Below are 19207 nucleotides of genomic sequence, written 5' to 3' on the forward strand. Positions count from 1 at the left end.
CGATACACATTGAATGACAGAAAGAATTAGATTCTGCCCATAAACTAGAAGTATTACTACGGACATTGTTTTGGTTCTGTTAAGTCAGCTCATATTAAATCTCAATCTGTTTAGTTTGAATACAAGCCTACAAAAGAATCTTTATACGTTATAGCTCGATTTGGTTGAAGTGGCAGCCAATCCCTCCTCAGAAAGATCGTACCGGCGAATCAGTGTATATGGCGGGACAGTTTTGATTAAAGGGCCTGATTGCTCGGGGATGGACCAGGAAATACCACCAAGCTTGAGTATCTGGAGCGCTTATTGGGTACAGAATCAACCAATAAAGTGAAAAAAAGCACCCCCACAAAAAAAAAAAAAACAGCTACTTCCTCCAACAATTTATATACAAATGTCAAAATGTGAAAGAGAAATATCCAAGAAATAGTTGGACGTAAAAGACAATTTGAGACGAATAATTGAATAAATATAATTCATGAAAACATTTTATATATCAGAATCGATAAAATGAAAAAATGAAGATGAGTTCACTTTCTAGTAATAGAACACTGACAAATAATTTTCAAGTGGTTCATCTTTCAGACTCCACGCCTGGTGCTTTGTTTTCAGAACTAAAATCCTCTGGAATCTTTAATTCGGTTTTTCTTACAAGCAATGACCTTACAAAACTTCGTACTGAACATTAGCCGCATCAATCTGGCCAGTCTGGAAAAAAATGTTATGATCTATAAAAGTTAGAATAGAACAGTTACAATCCTATCAACTCTTTTTTTTCTCTTACCTTGCTGTAGTCGTTCTCTTCCTTCTTTTCTCTTTCTTCTCCTCAGCAGGTCCTCTTCACTCACGTATTTTCTTTTTTATTTTTCGCGAAAATCTTATAGATAAACGTCAAATTAATACGAGTGGAATACCCAACATAAATACTGAGTTATACATGCAAATACATGCAAACACATGAAACCATGTGTGTACATGCATTTATTCACACAAACTTCCTCTCTCTCTCTCTCTCGCGCGCACACACACACACACGCACACACACACACACACAAGCTTACACATAAACACACATTATGAATAAAAACAATATTAAGTAAAAAAAGGACACAAAGTGAAATTGCGGAGTACGATATTAGTTGGATGTTCATTCTTTGCACCGTTACATTCTTTGCACTCGTTTTATCCTAATATGGTTCTTCAAGTTATGATTCATAATCCACCTTTCTGTTTCTTCGTCAAATACAAAAATATATAAATACAAAAGGAGATAAATCTGTTCTTCGCTCTGTTTGAATTTATCATAGTAAGTGTTCTCACTGCCTCTCATGTTTGTGTTATTAATCCAGCAACACATCTATGGTTTTTGAACAATAATATATTCTATACCAAGCTGCTACATAGCAAATTAAGCGCTAACTTATAAGCAATCAAATGCCTTTTGTAGCGCTTGAACCCCGGAAAACCTACTTACCTTGAAATATCACATCAAAATATTCAACCGGCATCAAGATTTAATCTCTTCATGTTCCCATATGCGCATATATCTACTTCAAAAATTTATCATCGTACTACTCAGGGAAAAAACGTAATCCCAAATTGAATCTACATTTCCTTTTCTTCTTCTTCATTTTCCTTGTTTATTCTTTCTGCAAATCGTATTTTGCGCCAAATTAGTGATAGCGATAGAGTAATCTAATTTCTTTAATAGATTTATAAGTAGGTACATAGAAATTTTAACGATAATTCCAACCAAGGAAAAATGAAATCCCCCATCAAGTACACATCCCCTTTTCATTTCTATTCTCATTTCTCTTCAAATAGTATAGTAATAAAGTTAGAGTGTCTTTCTCATTGAATAAATGCTCTTGTGTCTAGCTCGCAACTACAGTAGACATATAAATATCCATTTATACGTTTATACGTTATCTAAATAACGATATTAGCACACACACACACACACACGCACACACAAGCACACGCATACACGAACACACAAACGCGCGCATACATATGTAGATATTAAACCAATCAAATTAATGCGCTAACGTACAGAGGTATGCAGCATAAAATAAACAGTTTAAAATATTAAATAGACATACAAACATATACACAAAGGTGCTTAAACATTTACACAGAAGCAATAGAAAAGACAAAGTAATAACAGAATTGTAGCAGCGAGTCGAGAAAATAAACCAGACAATTTGAGCATAATAAAAATATAGACTTGTTCTCATTTATTAGGCTGGAAAGAAAGTCCTGTCACATTTTTTTCACGATCACTTTGAGCGTACTTTTTAATACTTACGGTACAATAAACATTAATGTTTGCATTCTATTTTTTCTTTCTTTGAAGATTATTATATACCGTAGAGATTGAATTCGAATCAATTCTATCCTTTTAAAATGAGTTTGGATCAGACGCATATCAGACTCTATATGCTGTATGAATTCAAGAGGGTCACTTCTGCAATATTCGTTCTGTCTATGCAAATTAAGCTTTAAATTTCCAGATACACTAATAATAGCTTGGTCTGCTTCACTCACGAAATTTTTTCCCTGAAATTCTATTCAATCTGGTTGGACGATCAAGTCCTGTCAATATCGATCTCTTGATGACCGTTGTTGAGGATATTCCGAAGCACACTGCACGAGAATTAGCAAAACAGTTCAATTCGTGTCATACTTCACTCACAAAACAGCATCATGAATCAGGAAAACATCTAAACATGATCAGTGGGGCCGCTACTTACTTAAATCAAAGTGTTGCCTCATGTTCGTCATGTAGACTTGCTCCCAAACCTTTTCTGGGTAGAATCACCATAAGTACTGAAAAGTGAGTTCTCTATAACCGTATCCAAGGAAACGACAATGGTTAGCACCCAAAAGAAGAATACAATCCCAAACCAGGACTAGACTCGAAAAATGTCGTGTCTGCGCTTGGTGGGATAGGAAGAGTTTTGTCCATCATGGAGTGGTAAATCAACACGAAGCAGTTTATGCACAGAAGCATTGCACAAAAATTTTCAGAAAAGCGCCCTTCATTGGTCAGTCATAAAGGGGTTCTTACTCGATAATGCAAGATCACATATCTCAATCATGCAGGAAGAGATTATGACATTAAATATGGATGTTTTGCTTCTCCTTCTTCACTCTCCTAATCTTACTCTATCCGATTATCATCTTTTTAGATCATTGAAATATTATTTAGAAAGTGTTTTTAATTGTGTAGAGGTTAAAATGATGTTGAGTTTACCTTCGCGCTTTATCCTGAAAGATTTTACTAACGAGGGATCAACAATTTACCAGATAGATGTGGTTTTCCTCTTAAAAATGAGGAGAAATATTATCTCGACCAAATTTATAAACTAGGACCGAAGAAGCATCTGTTTCTTTCTCTTGAAAGGCTACAAAACTTTCTTTCCAGCATTACAGAATAAAAGAATGTACTACAAAATAGTGGATTATGAAACTTTACCGACAGATTTGTATTGTGGCGAAACTAGTAGAAACTACATCAAGTTAAAAAATGTGTACACACACATGCACACGCAAGCACACATACGCACACGGAAGCATACACACACACACGCAAGCACACACATGCACACACATGTACACACAAGCACACACACGCACATGCAAGCACACACACAGAAGCATATGCACACACACACACACACACACACACACACACACACACACACACACAAGTAAACACACGCATTATTAATATAACTGTTACATACGTTTATAGTTTTAGCTAAGTGCATGCCGTTTCTTAGAATTTCATGAAAAATCCGTGATATTTCTCAGACGAAGCTAGTTGTTTGAACTGATACCTCTCTCGGTCAGAACCTATCAGCATAGTTTGACATATTGCTGACTTTCTGGCTGTCTTGCGCATGGTATAAATGTTTTTTCCCCCCAGATATTTAAGTTTAGTCTGGCTCAATAGCTCGGTTGAAGTTTGAAAAAAAAAAAAAAAGAAAAAAATGAATTTGTTTTCTTGACGATACGTAGAAATTAGTTCTGATTTTGTGTTTAACGTGTCTCTTGTTTTAGGAAGATGAAGTATTTTTCTTCATTATAGAATTCAAAGAAATTTAAAGGGGTGTTATTTGTGGCTAAAATGTAGTATTGACCAGATGATATTAAATGTATCAATGTTGTGATTTTTCAAGTCCTACATATGATTTGATAATGCTTTGCTTATATATGTGTCTTATATCTGTTTGACTATAATCGGATTTACAGTTTCAGTACCGTCTCTTGAATCAGCTATTACATATTTCGATATAATCTAGAGGATTTTTATAGAACTGACAATGTACCTTGGTGTCAACTTTGCATAAATTATCCTACAGGTATAATTTTATTTTGATAATTACAGTTGTCTATCTATTACAGTAATACCTCGACTATCGCGGGTATTACGTTCCAAAATCCCCCGCGATAGGCGAAAATCCGCGAAGTAGAAACAGTACTGTACTGTATATCTTTTAAAATTATTTTTATAATTTGCATATATTTTTTTAATTATAAATGCAAAACAATACCACGGAGGAATCGACGTAAGCTTAAATAATGAACCGCGATAGGTGAACCGCAATATGGTGAGGGATTACTGTATTGACAAGAGTTTGAAGGGTATTTTTGGATAATTGCGTATGTAAGGGATTTCCATGATTTAGAATATGTTAGGTAGTATGGAGATCTGTTATTTGCTTCGATATTAATCATGCAACTGTATCTAAATTTTACATTTTGCTGATTAAATGTTCTGAAATATTTTTGCCCTGAGAGAAAATACTTCCGGATGATTTCTGGAAATTCTTAACAACATGGGAATTCACACTGAAGCTAAAGGGAGAGCTCAACTAGATTACATACACACATAAACTATACCTAACTTCCACATGTTTTCACACTTATATTTGCACAATTTTCACAGACTCCTATATATAAGAATATGTAGAAAATTACACACACACACACGCACACACACACATTTCCATTTCGAAGGTGTCCTTGCCAAGCTGGCCTGGAGTAGAGAGGGCCTGTCACGAAAGAAGTCGGTGAAAGTCGGAAGAACTTTGACAAACAGAACTGATTGATTAACCGAAAGATTATTCAAACATTCCTTTAGGTATTTGTTTACTCATCTAACCAACTGACAATTAATAATAAAGAAATGGTGTTAAATCAGTGCATGTGCATAACTGGCGTAATGACCCTCCTAAGATACGACAAAATGAATAGTAGCATGTCTATTTGTTACACAAACTCAGATAAGAATAAATTGGTTTGATCGAATTTGCATAATAGTGTAAATGTCGTTGACGCAAATTATTTAATTAATAAACGTATTACACAGCATTGAAATAAATACAGATGTAAGATAAAGTTGAGCGCATCTTTTCTTTAGTAAATATACTAGCAAGCTTGTTTGCTAAGTTGTGGAAACAATTTATAGGATTGATTTACTTCTGGCTGATCTGAAAATGGCAAATGAAGAGACGTATAGGTCTTGGTTTGTCAAATTTGACCACTTGAGTATCGATGTCACCTTTCGGTAAGTAAATTAACATCCCAGTGCTAGAACCTGTATTGTGTAGTCACTACATTTTGTGCATTTGACAGTCTAATGCAAAGAAATACATAAATAGCTTGACAGATGATGTAATATAAGTGATGCAGCTCAGAACGGACGTTAAAAAAATAATGCATTATATATTTACTTAGTGAGTGACACAGTAGATGTATGCTGGGCTTATAACTCAAGGGTCTGTTGTCCGAAACTATCTTCTGTGAAGTAATGGATATGTTTGTTATTTATACATCATAGACAACTGAGTTGTCTTAAATGTACGTATATTTATAGACAACTGAGTTTTCTTCAAGCACAAATAACAACCAAATACATATATACAAATATAACAGCCATATACAAATGTATTGTATGTATGTATGTATGTATGTATGCATGCATGCATACATGCATGCAATCATACCTACATACATGCATACATACATACATACATACATACATACATACATACATACATACATACATACTTCGTGTTACACTTAGAAGTGGTGCACAGTACCAGAATATTCGACTCTAGTCAAATATAGCAAACCACTTTAAATGCCTTAACTGAGGAAGGTTTACGCAATGAGTGCATTTCTTATTATATATTATGCAAACCCGAAACGTACGTATTAAATGATTTCAAATTATAATACTATTTAGTTTGACTTCATTATTACAACTATATAAGAACACCTATACTGCTAGAAATAAGTGGTAAAGGGCTCTGTTGCTGCTGTCAACGCACATATAATTGTATACAAACATGCGGGAAGCGACCGTAGATGACCGGAAACTGGCGACTGTGATATCCCTTTACAGTACGGTTTCAGCTTTAGGTCGAAGCATTGTCAGGAGGGTCGGCAGAGATCGCCAGCTCCCGGACAGCCACGCTACGAGCATATGTGTTTATTCCATAAAAATTTATGGATGATTTAACGAATCGCTAATGTGTATGCTAATAATTAAATGAGGCAGCTAGTTAGCAGGATTTCACCAAAAAGGAAAATAATGAATGCCATTAAATATGACCGAGGGTGATAGAACACCTACACTGCTAGAAATAACAGCTAAAGGGATCTGTTGCTACTGTCAACACACCCTCTCCTCCACCCAATTTATTAAAGCCGAAAAATAACTTCACAAACTGTTATTCAGAGTTTCACATTACTGTTCGGCAGACAGTTGCGAAAATACATAAATAGAAATACGTTCAAACTATACTATGCAATAGAAATCTATAGGGGGTTAAGGGGGTCACCAATTGACCGGGGTACAGCAAAAGCCAAGTAGCATAGTAGGCAGAGGTGACAACAACAACTAGACTTTTCGCTCAGTATATAGGGCTTTTAGCAATCGCTGTTAAAAGTAGATTCGGTGTTAAAACACATTTTCCTCTCTATGACCATAAAGCAAGACAGACATGTCTATTTAATCAAAACTAATTTGCTCATAAATTTACCATATGCATCTACTTATCATAACGCCGTGAAGCATTTCTATTAATAAATTAATTCACGCTGCCAACACTTGCGTTGTTATGCAAATTAGAACAAGCAAATTCTATCCTAGTTTGAGTTCACTATAAATATCTATTAGCCGATATTCTCTCTGTAGTCAGAGACAATATGCATGTGCATTAATTAATAAAGACACTGTACAGCGTTAGGCTAAATAGGGGTGGAATGTAAAATTGCGTTCATGGTAATGCTCCAACAATTTCAACTAAACAATCATACATAAATATATGTATGTAAATATGTATGTATGTATGTATGTATGTATGTATGTACGTATGTATGCATGTGTGTATGTATGTATGTATGTGTGTTTGTTTGTGCGTTTTTACTCTTTATCAATGTGTGTATCTATCAGTATGTGTATATGCAAGTATACATGTAAACGTTTACGGATGTCTTTCCCCTTCTTTTCAAATATATTCAGTCTGTGTATGACAAGTCTCTATTGTTAGATATATTAGCTGACAATTGATTACTAAACTCCAATGAACCTCATTTGAAAAGTTTTGCATATTTCCATCATTCTACGCTGCGGGAAGGATTCTGTAAGATGTGGGTCATCAGTTTTCGTTTATTTCTTGAGGATACTAATTCTTCATGGTTATCACAAAAGCAAATTGTTATATAACTAATTACATTATTAAGTATTAACCACTGATTTTCATATTTATTCAGTCCATCTCAATGACTAATTTTCACAAACATTTAGATATTTTGATTTTCCTTCCAGATATTCTCACTGTTACGGTGAAGCTACACTTTCTCTGAAATGTTCAGTAAAGGTTAAAGCCCAATTTGTCGGTCTTTCTGACTAAAAGCAATGAAGAATATAATATCGGGCATTGACTAATAGTATTTTCTTTTAATGTTTATTTATCTTAATTTAGCCTTTTAATAATGCAGGCATTTAAGATTTTTTTGCCGTTTTAGATATAACCCATTGTTTGATTGTTAATATTTCTTATTACCATAAAAGTGTTCCTGCAGAATCCTTGACCTGCGATATATTTAAATTGAAGCCATTCCTTTTCAGCTGTTGCTTTTTGATGATTTTCTCTATTGAGCAGAGCTTGGAATATTCAATGCTCTTTAGACAGAATAGCTTCTCTCATGGCTGTTTCCTGGCGATAAGTATGTTGACTATACACAATTCAATATTCTTAATCTTTAATTCATTAACTAAATACTAAGAACGAATATTCAGAAATAGCTGACAGTCTTATTTGTCCTAGATTAGTCTTGACTGAGCAGCACTGGTGGTCCTCAATATTCCTACATTCTGTTTCCATAATTGTCGAGGTTTCGAAAGTTTGGTCGGTACGAAATTCGAACTTACGTATCTCGAGGACTAGCTGTAATGGATCTCTGTCGTTCGACATTGAAAATTCAGTCTTTCGATCAACTGAATTATCTGCTCTTGAATTAACGTGTAAGCAGCTGAGCATTCAGTAAATTATCAGGTAGAATCAGTGAGACACAGTATGTGTGGTAAGGCTGTATTTTTTTCTTAATTACATTCGGCCATACTGCAACTATGGATTGTCCGTATGCACACACAGAACAAGTAGACATAAACTGGAGATATGAACCTTAAGGACTGCCTGTAATATATGATCACAAACATTTCACCCAAGATCACCTGCTTTTTTTTTCTCGGGTATGGAATATCAAGTACTACGCTATGCAATATGTTCTTTTATTTGAGAAGGCGTGTTTTGATTTGAGAACATATGCGATATATGAAAGTATCGTTGTGCCATCAGTACAAGAGTGAACTTCGAAATAGTGGCTGGTCTGTAAAAGCTACATTTCGCCACGCAGAATTTCACTTTTTCTTTCTTGGCAGACACTGATAACAACAACATCAACAGCGACACCAATAGTACGACCAAATCTTCACATCTGTGCGTTATCTAAGATGGCGTAAGTATTCTTCGTATTTCAATTTGTCTTAACATTTAATTCAGTACTTACTCCGGTGTTATCAATAAATCTATGAAAATACTTCTATCGGCTATATGAAGCCGTTAAAGAATTATTGGGACAAAGTTCATCCAAACTTGAACCAATTCGCTGATAAACAACTTCGACAACAGACAGCTTTCATTGCTGTAAAAATAACTGTTACATGTAGCAATTGTTATTCTAACTTTTATGATGTTAAAATATTAACTGGTAGAAGTCTCAGGGGTGATTTCAGCACGAATAACATATGTTTAAGTATGCTTTATTAATATGTTACCGACACTATGAGGACACCAAAAACAATCATAAGCTTCACTAGAAAACAGAAGAGAAGAGAAATAGAAAAAGAGAGAGAAAGAGAGAGAGAGAGAGAGAGAGAGAGAGAGAGAGAGAGAGAGAGAGAGAGAGAGAGAGAGAGAGAGAGAGAGAGAGAGAGAGAAAGCGAGAGATCTTTCAACATCCATATTTACCGTATGGAACTGATGTCATACATACGAACGTAGTGTGTATACAATTTGAAAATTATATAAAAACTCTATGTAAATGCAACTATGTTATATATTGTTACATTGTCTCGAATGCTATTAATTTTTAATACGAGATGGTTTGGTAGTTTTGCATATTCTCGTCAAAAATTATTATGCTTAGCTATATTTTAGAAAAATCTTTAAATTGTAGGTTGAGACCGAATTTTCTGATTTTTCTGATTTTTCTAAGATATAATTAAACAACAAATAATTTTTTGATGAGAGAATGGAAAACCACTAACCAGTCTATGTTAAAAGTTATTGATAATAGAGACAATGTGATAACACATATTAGACAATCAATATGTTAAAAGTTATTGACGAGAGAAACAATATGTGATAATACAGACAATCAATATATGTACTACGCAGTGTTGCTATCACTCACAAAGAACACCTAGGAGATACGTGCAGTGCACAGAGTAATTAAATCTTTCAACGATGGATAACAAGAATTGAAGAAAACATCAATCAGCTATGCCATAGAACTGGATATTTATATTTCTTCATAAGGGGTAAGCTAAATAATAAGTTCAAAGCAGAACTACAACTAATGTAACTATGTATCAGCTAACTAAAATATACAGCAATTCTACTTATAAATTAATAATGCTTTAGCAGTGTTACTATGTTTATTCTGTAATGTACATAGTAGTTTCTATACTCCAAACTCTCGAGGAGAAATTTATAACTTCAAAACACTAATTCAAGACTTTGAGTGAAAAATTGTCACCGTGAAAAACTACTTGAACTACTTATTTTACATTGATATAATCGGACTAGGGCTCTAATCTTGGTTACTGTAGCCACAACGTTTCGTCCTAGCCCTTTTCAGGTGCCTGCCATATTCGGTAATGTTCTTGAAAATTGGAACCGACCTTTCTACTAAATCATTCGAGGTAGACTGTTCTCATTCGTTGTTATTTCTATGGGCACAATAATGTTCACTATATAGAATCCTTAAATTTAAAAATTCCCAATCTCTACTACCTAATTGTCCTACGGGAGAATAAGATATAAACATTGATTAGGTTTTAAAATTGCAATAGATTAATTAACTAGTAGGCGTGAACTCAATCCCCAAGTCAGTGAAAATTTAAATACAATGGTTGAAGAGTAACAAAGCTAAATGTACCCCAAGTAATAGAATATGCTTGCTTCTAATCCTCAAAGATGGACAGAGAAAAGAAATATTTCCATATGTAGAGCCTTTCACGGGAATATCTTAAGTCATTTTAGTCTAAAGTCTGAAAAGAAAAGGCTCTCAGTCAAGACGAATAATGATTAAATACAGATGAAAAGAAGCACTGTATCACTATCGGCAGTAAAATTTACACAACCGATTTTGAAAGTTTCACCTGAGCTGTAAAAAAGCTGTATTGTGAGAAGGAAGCAGAGAGAGAGATCTAATAGTTGGATACTAGTACAAGAATGCTGACGTTCACCCGAAAGTCACTAAAATGCATATTTAAAAAAAAACTATGGAAGGTAAGATTGACATACGAAATTGGCTTGATATAACGCTAAGAGATCTTGTAATCTAGAACAAAAAACACTAACATAGCAAGAACTTATTGCTTAATATATATTATACATAAATTCCACGACCAATGGAAATTCAGCAACTGATGAGCAAACAGGTAGAAAGAAGGACGTATGGGAATACACCAAATAAGTTTCGATAAAGCTATGCTGTTTGAAATAAAATATATTGCAGAAAACTTGTGTTAGGATGGTTTAACTATAAACAGTTATTTGGTGCTATTCTCCATTCATGGCTGTTGGAGTTATTTCACTTGGTAAAAGCACCTGTTGCCATTGAAAGTCTTAGAAAGACCGCATGACCAATCTTCACATTTGTAAGTGATGCAGAACAATTATGTCCGAAATTACAAATACTCCGAAACGAATGTTCAAAGACAGACTCTTTGTCTCTATTTTCGCTTATTTTGACAATCAATCCACGGTTGATTTTATTAAAACTCACGAGTTACGTGCTAAAGTCTACAACAGCAAGAAACACTAATGAAATCCCAAATTTCTCAGTGGATGCCAAGGCTGAGAAAGTCCTGAATTAATAACATTTTCAGTTGATATAGGGAAAGGTTTGGCCCGCAGAACTGTTCGGTAACTGAACTCGGGGTAAAAAAAACTGCTTCCCAAATCACGCACCTTTACACCTGGCCTCTCTATTTCCTGCGTTTCACACAACGATGTAAGCAGAGGAACGAAAATATATAAGACTAAACTTAAAGAAATATATTAAACAGAGCTTTATAACAAAATAATGGCTTTACAATGGCAGTATTGATACCAACATTTTGGATAATTGACTGATCCAAGAAAAATATTTCCTTTGCAAGATTCTGCCATCAACGGAAGCTTCCACTAAAATAGTGATATTGACAGGTTCTGTCACAGAAGAAAAGATGAGGGAAGTAACATAAGATCACTGCAGGCAGTTTTTAAATGTCGTATGGCATTACTGACGAACATATGCTATAGTGATATGGGAAGATCGTTAAACAGTTAACTTTCCGGATAGGAGAGATAGATAGATAGAAATAGAGAGGGGAGGGGGAGAGAAGAGTACGAAGAGGAGAAAATAAGAGAATAAGTCATAGTTAAATATAGATAGATTGAAAAATAGACTGACATTCAGAAAGATAAATGAATAGGTAAGTAACTAGTTATGCACATAGCTGGAGAGATAAATATGGAGGGAAATAGATAGATAGATAGATAGATAAATATATGGATCGATATAAGTATAAGCAGGTAGGTTATAAGCAGATAAAGTTATAGATAGAGGAATTAAGAGCAGCAGGTAAAACAATGGATTTTACCTAAGACTGCCGTAAGAGTTATGGTATGGTGAAACTAGTAGTTGTAATGTAATCCGGATATCCAGCTACTAATAACAAAACTGATAGGTCGATAGATAGATATATACATAGATATATGTAGTCCCCTCTCTCTCTCTCACACACACATACAAAGAGGGGGCAGAAAGATTAAAATTCAGAAAAATCTCTCATGAAGCGTGGTATAATCAGCCAGCAACTTCTAAGCAGTAATTCCAGCTGTAAAAGAATAGTACAACCAGAAACCAGCGGTAGCAAACAATGAGAATGACAGTAATATTTTGTGGTGTTCACCTGCAATACCGTAAATAAGCTGATTCCGAAGAAGAATGGAGAAGGCGATGAAGAATGAGAAGGAGGGGAGAAAAAGAAGAAAAAAAAAAGAAAAAAGAAAAGAAAGGAAAAGAAAAGAAAGAAGATGCAATATTGACTATACTAACAGCAGAAGAACGTATTACAAATTTCAAGTAATCAATAATTGGATAATGGGGAACAAAAAAAAAAAAAAAAGTAATAATAAGCAAAAAATAAATAAATAAATAAATAAATAAAAAGAAGCAAATTACGTTTGGAGGCTGGATTTAAACATACTGATTCAAATAACGTTGGCGACAACTATGATGATGATGATGATGATGATGATGATGATGATGACGACGACGACGGCAACGAAGGTGGTGATGATGGCGAGGATAAATTTTATATATGCCTCTCATCCCTCAGGGGCCGCTGAAGTAAAATACCAGCTAAATACTGGAGTCGGTTTAATCAGCTAATTCCACCCCACAAAACTGCTGGCATTGTGCTAAAATTTGAAACCATCACCATCATCATCATCATCATCATCATCATCATTATTATAAACATCATCCTCGTCTTCGTCATCATCACCGTCATCATCAATATACTACTACTACTGCTACTACTACTACTACTACTACTACTACTACTACTACTACTACTGCTACTACTACTACTACTACTACTACTACTACTACTACTACTACCACCATCACCACCACAATCACCACCACCACCACCACCACCACTACTACTACTACTACTACTACTACTACCACCACCACCACCAGCACCAGCACTACCACCACCACCACCACCACCAGCACTACTACTACTACTACTACTACTACTACTACTACTACTACTACTACTACTACTACTACTACTACTACTTGCTGTTGTTATTGTAGTCGCGAAGAGGATAATGAAATGATGATGATGATGATGATGATGATGATGACGACAGTGACGATAAAATTATGATGTATTATATTTGTTTCTTTCTCAAGGGCATAAGTAATGTAAGGGAAGTAAAATGGCTGCGATAAGGAATGGAAAATTGGAGCAACAACGGCAAGAACGACAACAACAACAACAACAACAACAAGAACAAAAGCAACGGAAAACAACGTCTTCCATCACCAACATCCCCCACCGTAGCCATCACTTAACAGCAGCAACAATGGCAATGAATACGGCAATGGATAACATTGATAATGATAATGATGGTGATGATAATGATGATGATGATGATGATGGTGATGATGATGATGATGATAGTGATGATGATGATGATGATGGTGATGATGATGATGATGGTGATGATGATGATGATGATGATGGTGATGATGATGATGATGGTGATGATGATGATGATGATGATGGTGATGATGGTGATGATGATGATGATGATGATGATGATGGTGATGATGGTGATGATGTAGGTGATGATGATGATGATGGTGATGATGATGATGATGATGATGATGATGATGATGGTGGTGATGATGATGATGATGATGATGATGATGATGGTGATGATGATGATGATGATGGTGATGATGATGATGATGATGATGATGATGATGATGATGATGGTGATGATGGTGATGATGATGATGATGATGGTGATGATGATGATGATGATGATGATGATGATGGTGATGATGATGATGATGATGATGATGATTATGATGATGTAGGTGGTAACATGGAGAAGAAAAGAATACTGTTAGCGGCGGTGGTGAAGAAATAAAATAAAAAAAAAACAAATAAGAAGATTAGTCATTTTTTGTTTTTTGATTTCCTTTGTCTTGTGTTTGCATCTTACCGATTTTAGGGTTGTTTGGTCTGTCTTTCTGTCTGTCTGTCCCACATTAAGAGATATCAGATTTAGATACAAAACAAAGAGACAAGCGTCGTGCCCTATTTTGTAGTTTAACGATTACTTACGGAGACATAAAATTTCATTTACTCGGTAAACTGTGGTGGTAGGATAATTGTAGCGGCAATGTTGGGGGGGGGGGGAGATGATAGTGGTAGCGAGAGTGGTGACGGAGAAATGGAACGGTTTTTTTTTTCTTAAGAAATTAAAATTAAATTGTCGACTCAGATCACCCCACCCAGGCCTACCTCCACAAAACTCACTTCTGCAGCACAACACTCTGTCTATTGCAGACTATTAGATACAGAGCTGTATTTTTTTAATGATATAATCAGAAGACAAAAGGTAGCGCCTATGACCTTCTTGGCCTTAACGTACCGCACTAATGACTCTTAAAGCCAAACTGGTGGCATTAAACCAAGATCACATCTTCATTATAGAACAGCCTCGGTCCAACCAAAGAGCGTTCACGCAATTTCTGTCTTCTAAATTTCGCTCACAAGGCTTTGATGGACAGTAGGCAATAGTAGAAGATAATTGCCTAAAGTCGATATGAACCGACCAAAGTTTACTTCTCAACTACAACTGATTTACAAAGTCTTTCATTGTTTAGCTAATGGTGTGTAAGGAGAATAAATAGTTTTTTTGGCGAATGAAAATGTCCTTATTTCTGTTAGTATGTAACCTTACTTAGCCGTCAATGTTTCCATGATCTCCAACCAACAAAACCAGTCAAATAGTAAGCAACTCTATATGGTTGTTTTATTTGCTGGAAATAGCAAACAAATCACACATAAATCACATCCCACCGTCTTTATGAAGTAGGGCACATTGAATAACGTTGTCCATGACGCCCTATATTTCAATAAAAATGAGATGGTCATAGGGCTGCTGGATCAGGGCTCACTTAGATTAATCAACAACAACAACAAAAACAACAACAAAGTAGTTGGTTGATGTTTTTTTTTTATTCATTTATATGTTTCAACCAGTTTATAATAAAAAGCTTTACATAAATTATTCAATTTTGCAAATTTACTCAACTAATTTTTGCCGTCACAGATCAGTACTAGTTTCCACAAACTTTAGTATTACTCTACACTAACTTTTCTTTATTGTTCTATCGAATATAAGTATAATCATTTTACCGACACTACATGTATAAACGGATGTAAATATCTTGCCGTCATAGATAATATCTTCAGTGGACAGAAAAGCGTGAATAAACTAAGCTAGTATGAATCCATATTGATATTTTCATCAGCAATTGTGAGCCCTCTTTAAGTATTCAAGAGAACACTGCTTATAAGCTTAAGCGCACTATGATCGAGAGCTTAAGCAGACGAATAAACTAATTTGCATACGTAACTCTTTTTTTGAAGCTGCTTTAGTTAATGAACTATCAGTGCGTTAACAATGTTTCCATCCAATCATTTGATTGCAGCCATACCGGGGCAAAGAATGGACCGACCCTAGTACTTACTTTTTAAACCTGTTACTTATTCTATCGGTGTCTTTTGCCGAACCGTTAAATTATGGCGGCATAAACACACCAACGCCGGTTGTCAAGCGGTGGTGGGGGTACAAACACAGACACGAAGACATACACACATACTTAGACATATATATATATATATATATATATATATATATATATATATATATATACAGATATATATATAGTATATAGTATATATATATATATATATATATATATATATATATATATATATATATATATATATATATATATATATGTATATATATATATATATATATATATATATATATATATATATATATATATATATATATGGTATACATATATATATGTATATGTATATAAATGGTACACACACACACACATATACATATATATATGTACAAGGCACAGTCGTGGATGTGTGGTAAGTAGCTTGCTTGACAACCGGTGGTGTGCATTTACGTCCCCGTAACTTAGCGTTTCGGCAAAAGAACTAGATAGAATAAGTACTAGGCTTTAAAAAATGGTCTGGGGTCGATTTATTCGGCTAAAACCCTTAAAAACGGTGCTCCAGCCGCCTGGTCGCAGTCAAATGACTGGAGCAAGTAAAAGAATAAAGGAATATATATATAATTTTTTACTCTTTTGCTTGTTTCAGTTTTTTGACTGTGGCCATGCTGGAGCACCGCCTTTAGTCGAGCAAATCGACCCCAGGACTTGTTCTTTGGAAGCCTAGTACTTATTCTATCGGTCTCCTTGGCCGAACCGCTAAGTTACGAGGATGTAAACACACCAGCATCGGTTGTCAAGCGATGTTGGGGGGACAAACACAGACACACAAACACACACAATATATATATACATATATACGACGGGCTTCTTTCAGTTTCCGTCTACCAAATCCACTCACAAGGCTTTAGTCGGCCCGAAGCTATAGTAGAAGACACTTGCCCAAGATGCCACGCAGTGGGACTGAACCCAGAACCATGTGGTTGGTAAGCAAGCTACTTACCACACAGCCAGGTGGCTATTCTCAACCGATAGGCAACAACTACAGTCGTCACTAAAGTGAAGACTGTAGTTGTTGCCTATCGGTTCTAAATTGCAAATAGCCACCTTAATAATTTATGATTCTCACTTCACCATTTTCGAAGTCAGTCGATGTTTCCTATGGTGTTCTCTATAAGACAGACAAGGTGAGTTAGGTTCTTTAACCCTCGGCGATGTAGTAATGGGCCACTGATGAAGATTGATTAAATCTGAAATCAGCGCTGTTATGACTCCACCTCGCTTGTCGTATGGAGCTTGTCTCCCTTGTCAGCCGCTAGAAAAGTGCTCTCACGTGGCGAAGAGTTGTTTTTTTACTTTTATTTCTAGTAATGCTGGTGCTCATTAGCATCCTCCGTCACTTTATTGACGACTGTACTTGTTGCCTATATGCAGGCGCACGCGCACACACACAATCTACTCATGAAGATGCTGAAAAGACAGAGCTTACATCTGTCTATACAGTGTTGGGTAAGAGCCTATAGATATATACTACAGTGTTTGCAGCAAGAAGTCACTATTTTAAGAACAGTTTGGAATTTGTCAAATGAAAATTTTGCTACTAGATTGACCAAGCTGAGTGATTATAATGTAACACATTAGTTAGACCATGTTACCCCGATCAGTTTGAGAGATCATTTAGTAGTTGCCTTTTTTCGATCTTTTTACATTGATTGGATTTAGAGCTGCAGATGAATTTGTTTTGGATAATGCTATTTTTTTTAGATCGATGATTGTGCATGCGCTCTTCTGTTGGATCATGTTACATTGCTTAGGTTGTGCAATTAAACTGAATCAAGCCGAACAGGTTTAAGCCAACAAGGATAATTAAGAATATCTCAAGAGAAGTATATGTTTCAGATACTGAACGCACATCCTCAATAACCAAAACTGCATCACGAAAAACTGACTTTTCTCTTCAGTTAGAAAATACAAGAAAAGAACTTCATCTGCTAACCATATCACTAACTCTCAACAATTCTCAAGTGAGAGTCACAAAAAAGTGCTGTTCTTTTATCTGGAATGAAGAAGTTTTGCATATATAAACCTAGACAGTATCCAAAGAGAGGCCACTTAACCGTTTAGCATAAAAATGCTCACCAACAAACTCCAACCTTTTGTATATCCTCTTTCTACCTTTCCTTTTTACCCATACTACTTTCACTTTTTATCCATCCAGTCTGATTGGTCTCGTGTCACCACCACACAGACTCACTCGCTCATACATTTCTCCTCATCTTGCCATCCATACTGTGCTCCTCTTTAGGCCTAACCATAACCACTACAGCTACTCATTTCTCTCCAGAAAGTTGACACTCTAAAACCATTTCTCTGTATATGTTTCTCCTGCAGCCATCGGCTTGTAACTTTGTAAGGATGTTAATGACATCCCTCTTAGCGTCCTCATGAATTCTATGAAAGCTATGAGCACATCTCAATTACACGGTCTTTGGATTGAACCTGAAACCACGAGGTATTTACATATATGTATGAGTGATTACGTGTGTGTGTGTGTGTGTGTGTGTGTGCGTGCGTAATTCCTGGGTCAAATGCAAATATCAGCTTGGTGCCTGATATGAATAAGACCACCGAAAACTGCAACATGAAAGGGGTCCAAAGGAACAGACACCGCATCGTCCGTTGGGTGGGTTAACAAGCGGCGCGTTCGGATCTTAGGTGTTAGTGATAGGTCTGTTCGAAAAATATATTGCAATTTCTACCCATTTACCACGGGCCTTTAGTTGGCTTCCCATTCACCTTACTCTGATTTTGCTTTATTCATTTATTTGTGCGAATTTACCGCATAATTTTGTGAAGACTCAGAACACCAGTGGTTCCGTCCTCTGTGCTACAAATTTAGAAATATAAGACAAGAGTACTCCCCCGGGAATGTTTGAGCTGTATACATATAAGCATGCTGCAATCGTCCTCCAATATGAGACATTTCATGGATAACAAGAATATATTTTGAAAGTAATGCAACCAATAACTATGCCGGTGAGATTATCCCTGGAGTCTCAGCCAT

The 19207-nt window shown here is 35.5% G+C and overlaps 1 long non-coding RNA gene across 2 annotated transcripts in view; it reads right to left on the reverse strand.

Annotated features, from left to right (window-relative positions):
- Positions 1-467: 467 nt before the first annotated feature.
- The window catches only part of LOC128251058 (uncharacterized), a 53215-nt gene continuing 34475 nt past the window's right edge, over positions 468-19207 (reverse strand). Inside the window, exons 3-4 of one of the 2 annotated variants that reach the window (XR_008266950.2) lie at positions 782-874; positions 468-705 (exon numbers count right to left, since the gene is read on the reverse strand). This is a non-coding gene — a long non-coding RNA (uncharacterized LOC128251058). Of the gene's footprint in view, positions 726-781; positions 875-19207 lie in introns of both variants that reach the window. The other variant, XR_008266949.2, reaches the window with a different exon arrangement.

Source organism: Octopus bimaculoides, chromosome 2, assembly GCF_046866305.1.
Source record: "Octopus bimaculoides isolate indiv1 chromosome 2, ASM4686630v1, whole genome shotgun sequence".
Lineage (NCBI taxonomy): Eukaryota > Metazoa > Mollusca > Cephalopoda > Octopoda > Octopodidae > Octopus > Octopus bimaculoides.